Below are 17,452 nucleotides of genomic sequence, written 5' to 3' on the forward strand. Positions count from 1 at the left end.
GCCACACCAATTAGTGCCATTCCCTATGAGTTTATGGGGGGCCAATTACATTCAAACTACCACAACCTCTTTTAAAAAATACTTTTATTTTATGTGTGTGTTTTACTTACATGTATGTCTATGCACCACATGCAGGCAGTGCCAATAGAGGTCATAAGAGGGTGCCAGATCCCCTGGGACTGGAGATACAGAGTTGTGAGCCACCAGGTGGGTCCTGGGAATTACACTTGGGCCCTCTGCAAGACCATTAGTGCTCATAACCTCTGTACCACCCTTCTAGCCCCAATGACCTCTTCTATATGTTTTTATGGTATCTATATATCTTTGTACACATCTAAGTGTATATGTAAAACCCACTGTGTCCAATTAATGTTGCCTAAGATTGGGGTATTGTCCCTGGGGGAAGGGAGGAGACTGTTTTTTCTGCTCTCAGCATTTTTCCTCCATCAACGTTGGCATGTCAATTGGTGTTGTCTTTGCAGGTCTTATACTGGCAACAATACTCTTGAGAGTTCATGGAAACAACATCCCTGTTTTTCCAGAAGAAACTATCATGCAGCAGTCACCTGTTCCTCAGGCTTCTGAAATATTCCCCACTTTCTGCACTGCTCTCTGAGCCTTAGGTTAGGGGGCTTGTTGTAGAGTTCCCTTTTGTGGCTGGGCACCTCATGATCTCTGCATTTTGATCAGTTGTGTGTCTCTCTAATGGTCTCTACCTGCTGCAAAAATAAGCTTCTTTGAGGAGGTGTGAGAGCTGCACTTAACTAGTACATACAAGGATAACTATTGAGAAGGCAGTTGGAAGCTGTATCACTTTGGCAATATGGCAGTAGTAAGTTCTCTTCTAGGGCCTATGACCTCTCCAGCCATGATGGGTTCTTGGCTTGGTTTATCACACACAAGTTCTCTCCAATTGAGTGGGCTTTAGGTCCAATTAGGTATAGCTATTTGTTGTCCCCAAGATAGAAATGTCACTATTGTACCATTGGTGATACCTTGCCAGTCTGTCTTTGTTGTGGTTCTCAGGCTGTACAGGGGATAGGATTGCAGATAACTTTTCTCTGTTGGCAGCTTGCACAGCACTATGGGAGCTAACACTTTGAGAGCTAGCTCTTAGTAAAGAGTCTCCAGATCAGCTTGATTTTTCCAAGGTCTATGACAGTACTGTGTGGCAGACAATTAATTGTGGAGAAAGGGCATAAGCATTTGATTAGAGAAGAAAAACCTCTTAAACTAAGGATTCTGGAGTAATTTTCTATCATCTATCTATCTATCTATCTATCTATCTATCTATCTATCTATCTATCTACCTATCTATCTACCTATCTATCTGTCTCTCATTCTATCTATCTATCTATCTATCTATCTATCTATCTATCTATCTATCATCTAAACTTAAGATACTTTGATTACTATCTGTTCCATATATGAACGTTAATTAAAGATGGATCATGCATTTAATACAAATCTAAAGTTAGTAAAGTTTCAACAAATGTGAAACAACAAAACTAAAACTTTTAAAATTGGAATTCCTCAAAATGAAAAACTTTTACTCTTCAAAATACAATATAAGAGAATGAAAGTATAAACCATATACTGGAAGAAAATATTTCCAGAGCATACATTTGATGAAGAATGAACAGTTCAACTTAAAAATAGGCCAAAGATTTTACAGAGACATAGCCACAAACACATGGAGGTAGCATATAAACACCTGAAAAGATGCTCAATATCATTAATAACTGAAGACCTGCAAATTAAAACTACAATGAGATACTACTACACATCTTCAGAATGCCTAAAATTTAAAAGATACTGTCAAGAGTTGGCTAAGATTTGAAGGCACTAAAATTCTCACATGTATAAGGGGAATGTAAACTAGTATATCCATTTTGGAAAATAGCTTTGTAGTTTGTGTAAATGTTGAACATAATTTTACATATTGCCTATAAAGCTCTTGCTGGAGGCCAGGGATGCCAAAGAGTCTTCTGATTCCTGGTTGATCATTATCTCTTACCTTTTCCTGGACGTTATAGGTGAGAACCGAATCCTAGAGAAGGCACCTGGACACCCCAGAGTTGGGCCAATGGACTAACCAGTTCATTCCCTTTCCCAAGCCTCACCCCAGCTTCTGCCATAAGTCCTTGAAAAGACTCTGAGAAAAGCACCTTGATGGCACCCAAGCCCTGGGGACCCCTCTTGCTACAAATCTAAAGGAGCTCTTCCCCTCTTATGCTCTCACCTATGAATGAAAAAACTTTAATATTCATCTTCTCTGTCTGTGAATTTCCTTCTTTGAATTTCCAAGACACCCTGAAGCCACTGACTCAGAAGAAATTTTGTGTGACCTGAGCACATGGCACCTAACTCCTGATTTAAAGCCCACCTGAGTGTTGAAAAACCTCATCCCTCTCAAAGACATCCTCAAATTGTCTTGTATCATGATGAGAGATTATAGTGGTGATTCCATGTCTGTGTATATATGTCCAAACTACCAAACTATGCACTTAGATAGTGTCTTAGTCACTGTTCACATGCTGTGAAGAGACACCATGACCAGGGCAACTCTTATAAAAGGAAGCATTTAGTTGAGGGCTGGCATACAGTTTCAGATGGTCAGTCCATTATCATCATGGCAGGAAGCATGGTGGTACATAGGCAGACATGGTGCTGAAGAAGTAGCTGAGAGCTATTTTGATTAGCGGGAAGCAGGCAGAGAGAGTGACACTGGGTCTGGCATGGGCTTTTGAAACCTCAAAGCCCACCCCCAATGACACACCTTCTCTGACAAGGCCACACCTCCTAATCTTCTCCAAATAGTTCATCAACTGGGGACTAAGCCTGAAAATATTTGTACCTATGGGGACCATTTTTATTTAAACTACCACACCTATCAGTTCATTCTTCAACTAGGAATGGGTAGTGACTGAGATGAAGATCTTCAGACTATCTTTTAAATGTAAAATATTAATTTTGAAGCCATGAAAGGTCAAGGTCACTAAGCCATGTTTCTCTCAATGGTTTCCTTCAAATGACATGAGGCAGTGTTGCTATGCAATTGTCCTTGGTTATTATGCAAGGAGTCAAGTGTTCTAGACCAAAAGCAGATTTCAAAATCTTGTTTCTTTCTTTTGGTGTTATAGAAACAACAGTGTCAAACACTTTGCATTGCTCACTTTGACAGAATGTGTAGACACCCGGAATTGTCTCATTGTGCTGACTCATTTCCTTCCAGACATTCAGCAGGCAGTGTGCATGTCACAGAGTTCTGGAAAGCAAGCACATCGAGGTGATCCCTAACCTGTTTGGATGCCTGGCAACCCCATGAACCCTGGGTGTGTCCACATGAGAGAAAGAAGCTCAAGGTTTGCTCTGTGAAATCACTGTTACTGTGTTTCCTTTGTTGCAAATACCATCACCCATGACTACGATATGGAACACTGGAGAGTCACTGGTGCTTTGGGAATTCTGGATTGCAGAGACTGTCCACGAAATTTGTATTTCAGGGATACTGGAAATTTGGGATTTTTTTTTTCTCTAAGTTTTTACCCATGAGTTAAAGAAACTGATTCTGGAGATTGAGTTCCCAGTGCATCTCAGTCCGAAAGGAGAGAAATCACCTCGCTGGCAGTGTGTAAGTGTGCTCTGCATCCACTTCCTTCTGGTTGCCCTCGATTGTCAGGGGCCTCTAATTTCAGCTAAACCACACGGTGGCTGACAGAGAACCTAAAATTATAGTTCTGGTCGCTTTTGTGACATTTTGATGCTTCTAAAGGTGCAACAGGGTAGTAGATACAAAAAAGCCAGTGGGCATTACCTTTTCTTCTTTCTCCTTTTATTATGTACATTTATGGCATGTCATGAGACAAGGGGCTGCCACTTCCGGTCAGAGCCAGTCTGGGAAGAACGTTGTTCAGGATGGCTATTGAGTTGCTTCTGCATTTCAACCCTGACGGCAGTGCCCCTGGGCTCAGCTGACACCCTTGTGTGTGTGTGTGTGTGTGTGTGTGTGTGTGTGTGTGTGTGTGTGTATGTGTGTGTGTGTGTGTGTATGTGTGTGTGTGACTTTCATTTTTGCCACATTAGCATTCAAACCAAGATGAAGATCTTGCATGATACTTGTTAAATGTCTATCCTTGAAAACAATACCATTACATTTAACAAGCTAGCCTGCATGTACATATACATTTAAACACTTATTTTGATAGTAAACTATAAAATACAACATAAATTTCATCAGTAATAGTATTCTTCATCTCATTTCCAAGTCATAAAATGCTGCTTATGTGTATCCTATATAATTTTAATATTAAATAATTCATATTTTAAAAAAAATTTAGTTTGGTCTTGGGTGTAACAAGCCCAGTATTTGGCATATTTGGAGCAATTTTTATTTTAAAGTCAAAGTATTTGAAACTTGCTGTGTGTGTTGGCTCATGCCTGTAACCACAGTGTTCAGGAAGCTGAGGCAAGAGGATTCCTAAGAGTCTGTGTCCAGCCTGGGCTACATAGTGAGTTCCAGGACAGCCTATTCTATAGACCAAGACCTTGTCTCAAAACAAAACAAAACAAACACAAAACAAAACAAAAACAAAAATAAACAAAAAAACTCAAACCAAACCAGGCCAAAACAAACCATTTAAAAATACTTTCTTTGAGGGTTATTAGAGTTTAGTTTTAAAGGTATGGAAATAAAGGACCACAATGATAATTTTCTGGCTTTCTAAAAGTCACTTTGTAAATGAAATTTATGTGTGCGTCTATGCGTGCAAAACATGTCTGAGGCTCTCTTCATCGGGGTCTTTATATGGCTCCTGTTGAGAGGACTTGCTGGGTAGCTAGGTTTCCTAACCCCCCCCCCCCCCCCCCCCCCCCCCCCCCCCCCCCCCCGCAATGTGGTCATGACATAAGTTTTCTTTTTGCCTTGAATGTGGGTGGGGCCTATGTCTGTATTATTTAGATATTGCTAATACACCAAATCAACTGGTTTTAAGTCTTTCGAAAGATTATCAGGATGGGCTTGATTTTACAGGTGAAGAGCTTTTAAAAGAGGAACAAACGAACGGTGCTCTCTCTGAGGTGAGAGACCCTCTGCCTTGCTGGTTTTGAAAAAAATAAACTGTCATGAAGTAAGTGACCATGGTGAAGCAACCAATATTGTAAAGTTCTGAGGCTTTTTCGGAGCTAAGGGTGGCCTCCAACAAGAAACTTGTGTTTTCGTCTCACAGCGGCTGGTGAATCCTCTCTCTTACCCTCTTGCTGCCCCCATCATAGGGGAAGCTCTACAAGTTGGGAAATTAGAGAGCAGATGTGGAGAAAACCCTCACGAGCCAACCTGACCAGGTTTTTGAGCAAAACACAAGGTCACAAGGGATCAGAAGTTCAGCCGTACAGAATGAGTTATCTCTAGTCCCTCAGGTGCAGTTAGTTATCTGGTGACTCAGCTCAAACATGGGACTCGGGGCAAAGTGAACCATTTTCTTCCCAAAGACCTTTCAACACAACTCTTAAGAATGCTGGGAAGGTTATATTTGGAGGATACATAGAGCACTTATTAGTGGAGGTTACACACTATATATGGATCATTGGAGGCAGGCTGTTCCCCTAACACCCTTAATCCAGTGTCTATAGAGCATAGAAGGGACTTAATAAATATCTATGAGTAATACATATTTAGCATATACTGGAAATCTCTAAATTTTTGTAGTCAGAGTGTAAGAGAAACTGATGCTTTTCATTATTTCCTTAACTGTTGAACAAGGAACAGTTTTAGAAGCTGGCATTGTACATTGTAGTAGACTTCGAATTCTGTCTGTGACATTGAGTGTGTTGTAAAACGTTTTTTCATATGTGTGTGTGTGTGTGTGTGTCTTCATCTGTGTGTTATAAGGAATTACTCAAATAATTTTTCTAAAAAAGGACCATGCTTGTCACACAGGAACCATTTATTTTACTTATTTTTAAATATTGACATTTCTTGGCTTGATTGATGTGCAAGTTTTAATTCCCATTTATAAAACCAGGGACCCGATACTTTCTCTTCTTTTCATAGAAATGATATGCTAACAATTGTTACCAAATGCCTTAATTTTCACACCTCAATTGTAGGTTGCACAAAACACTATTGTGCATAGTTAACCATTTGAACTCAAAACAAAACCAGACATTTCTGTTGTCACCATGTGAGAAATTCACTAATGTCTTTAGCATTCTCAGTGTAATAAATGCTACAAAGAACACTGTGCTTAACCAAAGAGAAGAGCGGAAGGTGCATCCTGTGCATCTTTCTTACCGATATCACAATGACATCATTTCTATCTCAAAGAACCAAAGCTTATCTGCACTAACTCTAGGTGTGCCGCCCGTACAGATCCTTGCGTATTTAAAGGTAGCCGCCAAAACACTCTCCGTGGGCAATCTTTACCTCATTCTGGAAAACCAGTTCAATTCTTTTCAGATTCAAGTGAAATTGTTAACACTAAGTATTCCTTTAGAAACAGAGTGGAAGAGTGAAGAAGATTAAGAAAGGAAACGTCCCCAGACATGACCCACTCTTCTGGTTTGAGGTTTTAAACAGACATGCAAAGAGGAGCAGAATCGGGATTTTCATTTCACCCGAGTAAAGTGGGTACCGTTTGCGTGAAATGCTGCAATTTCTCCAGAGAGTAATCCTAAAATGTATTTAGACCATTGTTAGTCAAGTTCATACTAAGTTTCTTCAAAACACAGCTTTGAATCTTTTTTAAAAATGACTTCGGAGTAACTGTAACGGCAGAATGAGGAAAATATTTTGATAGCAGAGAGTATTTTGCCGGCACTGTCCTGCAAGGCTCCGTGGTCCCAGCCCATCATTCCCGTAAGACTCGGGTTGCTCTAGCAATGGTTTAGTCCTTCCTAAAAATCCGAGGCTGCAAAATCAATTCCAATACTCTGGAGCATAAATTGTAGTGAATGAATATTTGCACATTAGGTTTTTCTCAAAATTTGTTTTTGAAGTTAGAAGTAGCCTTAAAAATGGTCAGGGTGGTCTTTCATGTGCTTAACTTTTTCTCTTTTTAAAGAAAAATGTGGAGCACTTTATTGTGCATTTTTGTGTCATCCTTGCATAGGAGCCATGGTAATTTTCTCTATATTATGCCAATTTTAGTGCATGTGCTGCCAAAGGATATTCATCTGCTTAAATTTTAAAAGAAATCAAAATACTTAGTTTGATCTTCTTTTCTGGTGTTCCCTTATCTCACAAAGGAGTAATAGACTGAATCACTACCGTGACAAAGTCACAAGATTCGTCTTTGAAGCCAGGTGTGGTGGTGAATGCCTGTAATTTCAGGACTTCCTGACACCAAGGCAAGACCCTATTTTAAATAAACAAACACAAATAGAACAGAAAAGCATGTTTGAAAAAAAAATGTGAGTTTTAGAAATTATTTTCCTTTGTGTGGGCCTGGAGAGCAAAGCCAAGGCCTTTAGCACTGTCAGAAAGGGCTGGACCACGTAGCCTCACCTGTAGCCCTAGGCCTTGTAAGTTCTTAACTAAAATTATCTGATGAGACGTTTGGCTGTTCATATACTTGTTATTTTTATACTAACAAGATTTCGGAAGAGAAAAATTCCCATGTAGAACTGGCAAGTACATCTTGATTTGAATACAAAGTGCTACCGGTGCTAATATTTTCTGGTGTCATAGATGTAAATGCTGTTTTTCATTTAAATTAAATTATTTTTATTAATTGTGTGTGTGTGTGTGTGTGTGTGTACGTGTTCAAGCTGTCCTATGTGTAGGGGACAGAGGATAACTCATGTGAATTGTTTCTCTCTTTCCTGGGACCTGAATGAACCTTTCTTCTCAACTATCTCTCTGGCCCTAAATTCAAATATTGTTAATTGATAATTACTAAACTCCCCAAATCTAACTATTTTGTGTATTGATGTGATGTATATAACATTTGTTACACTCATATGAGCAACAAAATAGGAATATGAACAATTTCTTTTAGGGTATGGTATTTACTTCATACATCTGCAGTCCCAGCATTTGGAAGGCTGAGGCAGGAAAATTCAAGGCTAGCCTTGGCTATGTAGTGAGTTCAAGGCCAACCTGGGCTATGTGATACCCTTCCTTAAAAACAAAACAAAATAAAATAATGACAATAACGAATAAAGCAAATAAAATAAAAAAATAGTAAGTGCTGCATAAGCAACTTAGAAAGAGCCCTTTTCGAATGAAACAAGATTTGCTTCGGCTTTCTAACTCAGAATGACAATCGGAGCTGGACACAGGGAAAAAGCAGCATTATTATCACCAGCCTTTGCTTGCTGCACTGTGGAGGAGGTGCACAAGCGTGGAGGCCGGATGACCTCAGTGTCTCCTGCTGTGGGATGTCTTTCTGGACGCTGTGAATATGTGTTACTCCCATTGGCTAATAAGTAAAGCTGCATTGGCCTATGGCAGGTCAGGATGGAACCAGGCAGGAAAATCCAAGAGAGAGACAGGAAGAGGAAAAGCAAAGGCAGAAAGAGGGACTCCAGCCTGCTGTCCAAGGAACGACATGCCAGAAGACTGGTAAGCCACAGAACACACAGCAAAACATAGATTAATAGAAATGGGTCAAGTTATAAGAGCTAGCTAGCAAGAAGCCTGCCATAGGCCATGCAATTGGTAATTAATATTAAACCTCTGAATGATTATTTTATAAGCAGCTGAGGGACGAAGCAGCAGGGCAGGACTGGGGAAACCTTCGGCTACAGTCTGCCCCCTCCTCCCCCTCCATCATATCTAATATCTTAGTGTCTCTGCCTTGACTTCTTTTTCATTTATAAAATAGGGTTTATGCTGCTGGGTCCCAGGTAAGCACTTAGTGCTAACACTCTCATTTTTACCGAGTACTTCCATGCAGGATTTCATTTGAGAGAAAGAAGCCCCTGGGTGAAACCACACAATTTTTTTTTTTACGATAGAACCGTGTACACGTATTTAACACACATGATCGTTACTTAATTTGCTCAGAGCGAAAGAGGGGAGATTTTATTCCTCTTGCGTCCATGGAAGCGCTCAGTGCATTCAAGGTGCTTCCTCCCCGCCCCCACTTAAATTAAGTCGAACTTCACACCGTTTGAAGATACAGTTTCATTCATTCACTCACCCGGTCATGCTTTATTCTCCAGAGCTACCTCTTATCCCCACTTTACAGATGGGAAAGACAAATGTGCCACAACGTCCCTAAGGCTAGAGGACGCCGAGCCCTGCGCCTCACTCTCCCTTTCCGACGGCACGTGACATGCACTGGCTCTGCACCAGGCCTGGATGAATCTTGAACATTTCCAATCTTGTTTGTAAGCTTCTGAATGCGGAGAAATGAAAAGGAGGCGTCGTCGACGCAGGGGTGGTGCGAAGCCTTTGGTAGCGGCCTTGCCATCCAGCCTCAGCCGTTTATGCCTTTAATCTTCTCAGTGACCGGCAAGTGTTAAAACCATTTTTAAAAGTACCTTGTAACCTCCAACCTGAAGAAGAAGAAAAATGGCTTAGGGAGCAGTTAAAAGCCCCATTATGTGTGGAGTCTTTTTTTTTTTTTTTTTTTTTTTTTTTTATGGGATTTTCTGAAAGCACTCACTTTTCACCCAAAGGTTGAGACTTTTTTTTTTTTTCCCTCCTAGTCTGGATGGAGTTAGATCCTTGCCAGAAGGAAGCGCAGTAATGCCAGTGAGAGCTGCGACACGGCCTGCGAGGACACAGAGTCTCATAGGGCATTGCTAGAAAGCACGTGCCAACTGCCGTGTTCGCTCGCACCAAAACACGCCGCTCGGATTGGCGACTGATTTGCATAGTCAGCAAAAATACCTGCCTGCGGGTTTGCCCATTGACAAATTTCAGTTTTTTTTTTTTTTTCTGGTCCTAGAGAATGTTCCAAAAACTTTGTGAGAAAGGGGGACATATGTAGGGACCCCATTATTCCATTTTGATTTATGTACATTGCTCGTTATGAGCGGCTGCCTTATAATTAGGTGTTTAATTTAAAACAGAACCTGTGACTGCAATCGCCCCAAGACACAGGCTTAAAACATTAACTATTTAGGGGTCTGGTGGTGAATATTCAAAAAACCTTTCAATCACAAAGGTATAACTGATTGTACAGAAAGGATTTCGTGGGATCATAAAGAAAGCGTGGAGAGCAGTATCGTCTGCAAATAAAATCTAATTTCTGATTTCCAAAATTGTGATTTTTTTTTTGTAAAAATGCTTCTACTTCAAGGGACATACTTCTTTTTAACCTTTTTGAGTATGGTAGAATGAAAAGGGTCTTTGAATTTGGGTGTCTAACCGGAACGCGTATTCTGAAAAGGAAGAATCAACTATCTCTGAATGCTTTGTCGCTGAGCACGTCATAGGCAAACCCGGAGGTATATCTGGAGAATCAAAGGGGAAGGGGAATAAAATCACGACACCAAGAAAGAAAGCACACGTAGCCGAGGCGTCAGTAAATCCCTGTGACCCCAAAGCATGGACACCCTCAGGGAAACAGCAACAAAATGCTCAGCAGAGTTTTTTTTAGCAATCTCTCTCTAGCTAAAATGGAAACAAACGCACTTCTTGGAGTCATTCTGAGACAATCTTAGAAGAATCCATGGAAATGAACTGAGCTGTTGTATACTTCACGAGCGTAACATTCACCTGTTCGGATGGCATTCTGTGGTCACTTTTGGTAAGAAAGCGAACAGGTGGCTTCTGGAAGCACTCTCCTCTTTTCTCGGCTCTTGGCTGTCTCGTTTGCAGGGGTGGCTTTGATTGCAGCTGAGGTAGAAGGCATCACAGATTCCCCCATTACTCTCCAATCTGCTTGGCTGGGTTCTGACTCTGGGCGTTAATCTACCTTTCCACACGGTGCTCAGACTGCAGCCCGGGCGGGGCCTGAGCTCACTGAGAAAACCTGTAGTGCTGAACTCTTACATCACTTGCTGTTAGGCGGAAGTGTAGGTAAATGAATTAGACAAAGTCAGGCATTTAGAAAGCTGCCAGATGCATCTAGCTAAGTTTTAAAAGTAAAAATGTCAGACAATTTATATGTCTCATATAGCAATTGAGATGTGTGTGTGTGTGTGTGGTTTCTTAAAAGATTGGAGCATTTGATATTTCCAGTTGTTATTGGAATACTAATTGGGTTATGATTGTTTCCCATCAGTCACCTTGGCTAAACACTGCCCTCCCCATTTCTAATGAATAGTTATTAGATGAACTATATTTCCAGTGTTCGCAGAACCACTTCTTATCAAAAGTTTGAGTTACAGCAAAACACAAAGGTGTAGTTTTCTTCTTTTTTGTCAAGTCTAGCTGTTCTTGATAGACCCCTTCTCTGTCCAAATAGTTCCCTAATTTGAAATAGTTCAGCATTAGATGGTAGTCTTATAGTAAACTCTCTGGCTTTTAAAGTATGTTTTTGAAATTGCATAACTGTGTATGTTGGAAATACTTGGGTAAAGTTCCTCTCGATCCGAAAGTTAACTTGATTTAAACATAACCTGAATCAAATGTTACAAAATTCTCTCAACATACTGGGTTTTGGGAGCTGTTCTTAATCATGTGGTGATACCTTGGTAGACTGCTTGTTAAAGCAAAATCAAAACTGTGCTAAATACACAGCAGGGGTGTATCCAAGACCACCAGAGGATGCTGAGACAGACACCTTTACCTCTATGATGTCAGCCATGTGCCCTGCACCATTGCTGCTGAGCTCAGTGGAACACGAATCGCTAAACGGTCTTATTAATAAAAAACTCAGAAGCCAGGTACTGAGGTGAATGATGAAAGATCAGAGAAATGGAACAGGCCACAGCTGACCTCACCTTGCCAACTTCTCAGCCGATCCTGTTTCCTCAGACTGAAAGCCTCTGAGTCCTCTGAATTGATCTCAGCTGAACTGCTGCTAAAAGCTTAAAAGCCTGAAAGGGCTCTAGTTCGTGGTCCTCACACCTTACATACCTTTCTGCTTCCTGCCATCACTTCCTGGGATTAAAGGCATGTGTCTTTCCCAAGCAAGACATGAGATCACAAGTCCTGGGATTCAAGGTGTGTGTCACCATGCCTGGCTGTTCCCAGTGTGGCCTTGAAATCACAGAGCTCTGGATGAATCTCTGCCTCCAGAATGCTAGGATTAAAGGCGTGTGCTACCACTGCCTAACCTCTATGTTTAATATAGTGGCTGTTCTGTTCTCTGACCCCCAGGTAAGTTTGTTGGGGTGCATGATAGATTAGCCACAGCACAGTATCATTTGTCCTGTGTTTTAGGCTCTAGTGTCTCCGTGGAACCACTGCTCTGGCGTTTGGGGGCCAATACTAAGTGAACTGAAGGTTACTGGGACACAAACATTGTCAGACATTGTCAGTCATGACAGTTGACCTGAAAAACCAAGATGCCTACTTAAACCAACACACAAGAAGAGGATGGAGGGGGTGGTGTGAGATTTCACCACACTACTCAGAGTGGTGTCCAGTTGAAAACTTGTCATTTGCTTCTGGATTTTTCCATTTAATAGTTAGGACCATGACTGGCCATGGGCAATTGAAACAATGGAAACAGACCACAGGTGGGAATAGTGTATAAACTACTTAGAATCATGCCTTGAGAAAGACAAGCCAGGTATGTGCTGGATGTATTTTCAGTACAAAAATGGATTTGTGCTTTAATAGTTATAGCATTTTCTAAATATATGACATTTTAAATACTTTTTTTTTTTTTTGCCACACTGGGGATGAAGCCCAGCACCATGCGTAGGTCAAGGAGTTCTCTGTCAGTGAGTTACAGTCTCAGTTCTAACTACATAATTTTACATTAAAATGCTATGTTAATGTTTCAAAAATGTAATGGTTAAACACTATTTTCAACTGCTACCAAATTAAATAATTGTTTAGAAAGTCTATGCATAGAATAATTTGAATTCTTTGTGGGAGAAAATCCAGGACCCAGAATGATGAATAAGCACTGTTATTGCTATTGCGAACAGCTACTTAGGGAATTTGCTCCCAATTAACCTTATAGACAAATGAAAAATCATCCTCTAAAAATGAACACATTTATTTCTCTAAATATGTAAATTCCTCGGCATTTCTACAATGCTGAGATAAACCATTTCAATCTATATTTATAGATCAGAGTTGGGAACTGATTTCTCTCTCCTTTACAAGCAGCCTTGACTGCCTACTCTGAGTTCAAAACTGCCTTAAAATGTGTCATATTTTTGGTATACAAAAGGCATTCTAAAATTGTATTCTGCAGTTATTGTGCCGAAAGAATGACCCTTGCCTGTCTTTGTTTACTGAACGTCAGATTTTCGTTCGTACTACAGCTGTGTACCAGGGCAGTTTCCGTTCCGTATGAAGGGCAACTAATGCACAAAACAGTCGAGCCACAGAGCGGTAATTAGTCTGGGAAACATCAAAGTGCGCTCTTCTGAATCCAGCCGATTTGCTCTGGGTGTGCAGAACCAATGGTCTTTCTTCACTAAGGTCTCTTATTAATTTTTGCTTTCGTGTGTTGTGAAGCAGCTGCCTTGCCATCAATCCAACATCCTGCTAAAAAAAAAAAAAATCCATTTTGATGCCACAAACGCAATTTCAATGGGTTTAGGAATAATAACCAGCTTCCCCCCCTCACCCCCCTTCTAGAAAATAGGAACTCGGAATGAAAGTTTCCAGTGTGTGCGATGTGAAAGAGAGCAATGGAAGCGTGGCTTGGATCCGTGTTCTAGAAAAGGCAGGAAACGTGGCTTGTAAACCTTTCTGCTGTTTGTGCTTTAACTCTGCACTAGCCTTGTCGCTGTGTGCTTATCATCATCTTCCCAGTGGGCATTCTTTTTTTGTGGTTTTTTTCACTGAAAAATGATTTAATGGCCCAAATTATTAATTAAACTCAACCAGCAAGGAAAAAAAAACAACAGCCTTAAACTGATGAATAGTTTACCCAGCCCAGGATGAAGGTAGTAAAACAATCAGGAGCATTTGCTTTCTCCTTGTTGTGATTATGATTTTTAAGCAGCTATGAAGGCAGTTGAGGGTGCCAAACAGGCCTCATCCCAGGAAGTGGGTAGGTAAGCAGTGGCGGAGGGAAGGTGGGCATCACCCCTTAAAAAGGAGTGTGGGCCTGGAGCCCCTCCCCCACCACGTCGTCGTCTGTGCACTCTTCCTCCATCTGTCCTTATTCCTTTGAGTGTTCTGCATAAAGGTGGAGAGGGATAAGCTGTTTATTTACTCCTGTGAACATGACAGCTTTCTGTAACCATTGCCTTCTCTGCCCAATATCTCTTCAGTATATATTCAAATATGTTTACATATAGCATGTAAATTTATAAATAAATTCATTTAAGCAGTGTCAATATACATTATTTGGGCAAATATATTTTCTGTGTCTAGCCTTGTAACAACTTCCTTCCTTTCTCTGTCTTTTGGTCTTGCGACGGGGTCTCACCGTGCATCCCAGGCTGGCTCTGAACTTCTGAGCATCTAGCTTCAGCCTCCAGACTGTTGGGATTACAGGCGTGTGACACCATGCCAGGATGTAATTTGCTTGTCTCCCCAACAAAATATTTAAATTTGATTCTGAGTTATAGTCCGTTCCAACCACGCGCCAATTTTCATTTTGGTGTCATAGTCCCTAACTGGATAGACACTAAAATACAGCCAAGCAAAACAAAAAATGTAATGATATGCATAATTAACATAATGAAGAGGAGCACAGACAGGTAATTTACTATAATTGACTAGTAAACAAATGTGTAATGTCCATGGAATGTCCAAGCATGCTCCTCCTGGAAGCATTTTTAATTGGTCAGGAATTGAGTGCTTTCAAAAAGTGACCAAATGATTGCACAGTGAAGTTAGGGTGCACCTTTCCTCATGAGAAAGGCACAGATCAGGCACCATCTGTTGATCTGATTTTGAACGAACCGTGACCTTATTGGACAAACTTGAGCATCAGGATTTTTCATCCTTGTATGTTAGCTGGCGGCTTACCAGAACGTCTGTTACCTCTGCAGCTCTGCATTCTTCCCAACTATGGTATCTGAGAGGTCACGTCTAAGTATTATTGTCAGTGCCAATGGGAACAAATCCATATCAGAATTGAGATAAATATATTTAGCATCTACACGGCTACTTTAATTCAAATGATACTTCATTGATTACCTTTCTCCAGCATTATCTACGGCTTTGCCTGAATCTTTCTATGAGACTACTCATGCTATTTACCACTTAAAATTGCCTCAGGATGCACACATAATCTCACTTAGAAATTTCTGAAAATGTTTGGGCTGAGAATTAAAAAAAAAATGATATTGAGAAAAATGAGAAGTTCCAGAAAACTCAATAGATGTTTTCCCAAAAGGAGACCAGAAGCTGATTTACCTGCTGTGATTTGTGGTCTTGTTATCAGCTGAGACTAAATTAGTGAGAGTGTGGTTTGTGAATCCTTGCAAAAGTGACCATGCTTGCCAACGCAGCAAGGCAGCATAACAGAAAACACACAAGCCTAGGAAGGAAAAGAGAATGTTGTTGTTATTCTCAGATAATCCTCCCTTCCTCCCTCCCCCTCTCTCTCCTTCCTCCCTTCTTTCCTCTCTCCCTCTCTGCTTCCTTTCATCTTCCTCTCCCTTCATCCTTCTATCTCTTTTTCTTCTTTCTTTTTTTTTGTAGTGTGGAGGATAATCTGACATTTCATTTCTACAGAAAACATAAGTCAACAAACAGGTTATTGAAATTAACAATAGAATTAAGTACATTGTTAAATTGAATCCAATATAATGACAAGAACAAAAATATCAACACTTTCGCCAACTGCACTGCATAATTTTTTGCTTGTTAACTTGATACAAGCTAGGTCATCTGAGAAGAGGGAACCTAAATTGAGAAAATGCCTTCATCAGATTTCCTGTAGGCAAGTGTGTGGGACATTTTCTTGAATTTTCAATGGAGGAGGGCCCAGCCCACTGTGGGTAGTGATTCTGGGTTGTATAGAAAAATAATATGAGTGAGCCATGAGGAACAAGTCAGTAAGTAGTGCTCCTCCACAGCCTCTGCTTCAGTTCCTGCCTCCCAAGTTCCTGCCATGAGTTTCTGCCCTGATTTCCCTCAGTGGTGGACTGTGATTTGGAAGTATGAGCCAAATAAACTATTTCCTCCTCAAGTTGCATTTGGTCATGGTGTTTTATCATAGTACAAACTATGATACCAACTAATTAAAATATGATGGAAAATATATCTTTTATGATTGCTATAAAACTTGAAATATATGGACAATGATTGAATGAAATATGGAAAATACAGAAAACTATTAAAATTATTAAAGGATATAAGGAAACATGATAGACATGGAAGAAATAATTATTGAATGGACCAGAATAAGAAGAGAGTGAAGTATTCTCACTTATGGGAAAGTTAACATTTTATAACCCTTTCAATTACTATTTTCAATAACATTCTAGTATAATAGGGGTAGATGGAAAGGGGAAGAATTGGAGTTGGGAGAGTGATACAAGACAGAACATCAACTGGGTGGTGGTGGCGCATGCCTTTAATCCTAGCACTGGGGAGGCAGAGGCAGGCAGATCTCTGTGAGTTCGAGGCCAGCCTGGTCTACAGAGCGAGATCCAGAAAAGGCGCAAAGCTACACAGAGAAACCCTATCTTGAAAAACCAGAAAAAACCCCAAAGAACAAAAAACAAAACAAAACAAAAAACAAACAAACAAAAAAAACCAAAAAAAACCCAAAAAACCTCAAGACAGAACACCAACAACAATCACAAACAATTAGACAGGAAGTGGATGAGAAGGTACCAGTAAAGATAGGATGCTGTGAGATAATCAGTTCTATTGATTATTAGTATGCTGGTTATTAGGTATTATTATGTGTGCTGGATAGACAAACTGGATAAAAAGTGATGACATAAAACTTTCAATTAACATAAGGTGGAAATCACTATAATTAGATCAAGTTGGACACCATAGCTGATGTGCTCCATGGCATCTGTGTCATTATCCAAGGAAAGATGGAAAAACCAGCTGATAGCTGGGGATGGCAGCATATGCCTGTAGTCCCAGCCCTTGAGAGGCTGAGGAGAGAAGATTGTCAGTTAGAGGCAGCCTGGGCTACATAATGAGATTTTTCTCTCCACAACACCTTTTCCCTACCACCTCAAAAAAAAATATCCAAGATTAACAAGATGATATGAGGTTTGGTACCAGGATCAAGTCTTGCTCTGAAGTTCAAAACATTCAGCAGCCAAAACAGAAAAATGCCTGGAAAAGGTTTAAAAGTTCAGTTCTTTCTAATCTTGGTATGAGTTAACAAGATAATATAACTCACCTTTCTGTTGTTGGTTGTTTGTTTAACTCTTTTGGTTTTTTGCTTTTTTGGGGGCCCTGGAACCCCACTTCCAAATAAATCACACACAGAGGCTTATTCTTAAT

The 17,452-nt window shown here is 40.4% G+C and overlaps 1 non-coding gene across 1 annotated transcript; it reads right to left on the reverse strand.

Moving 5' to 3' along the window:
- Positions 1–7,061: 7,061 nt before the first annotated feature.
- On the reverse strand, positions 7,062–7,167 carry LOC131924712 (U6 spliceosomal RNA). The gene has a single exon (XR_009383011.1). It is a non-coding gene; the product is annotated as a U6 spliceosomal RNA (small nuclear RNA).
- Between the last annotated feature and the right edge of the window lie 10,285 nt (positions 7,168–17,452).

This window comes from Peromyscus eremicus, chromosome 14 (genome assembly GCF_949786415.1).
Source record: "Peromyscus eremicus chromosome 14, PerEre_H2_v1, whole genome shotgun sequence".
In the NCBI taxonomy this organism is placed as follows: domain Eukaryota; kingdom Metazoa; phylum Chordata; class Mammalia; order Rodentia; family Cricetidae; genus Peromyscus; species Peromyscus eremicus.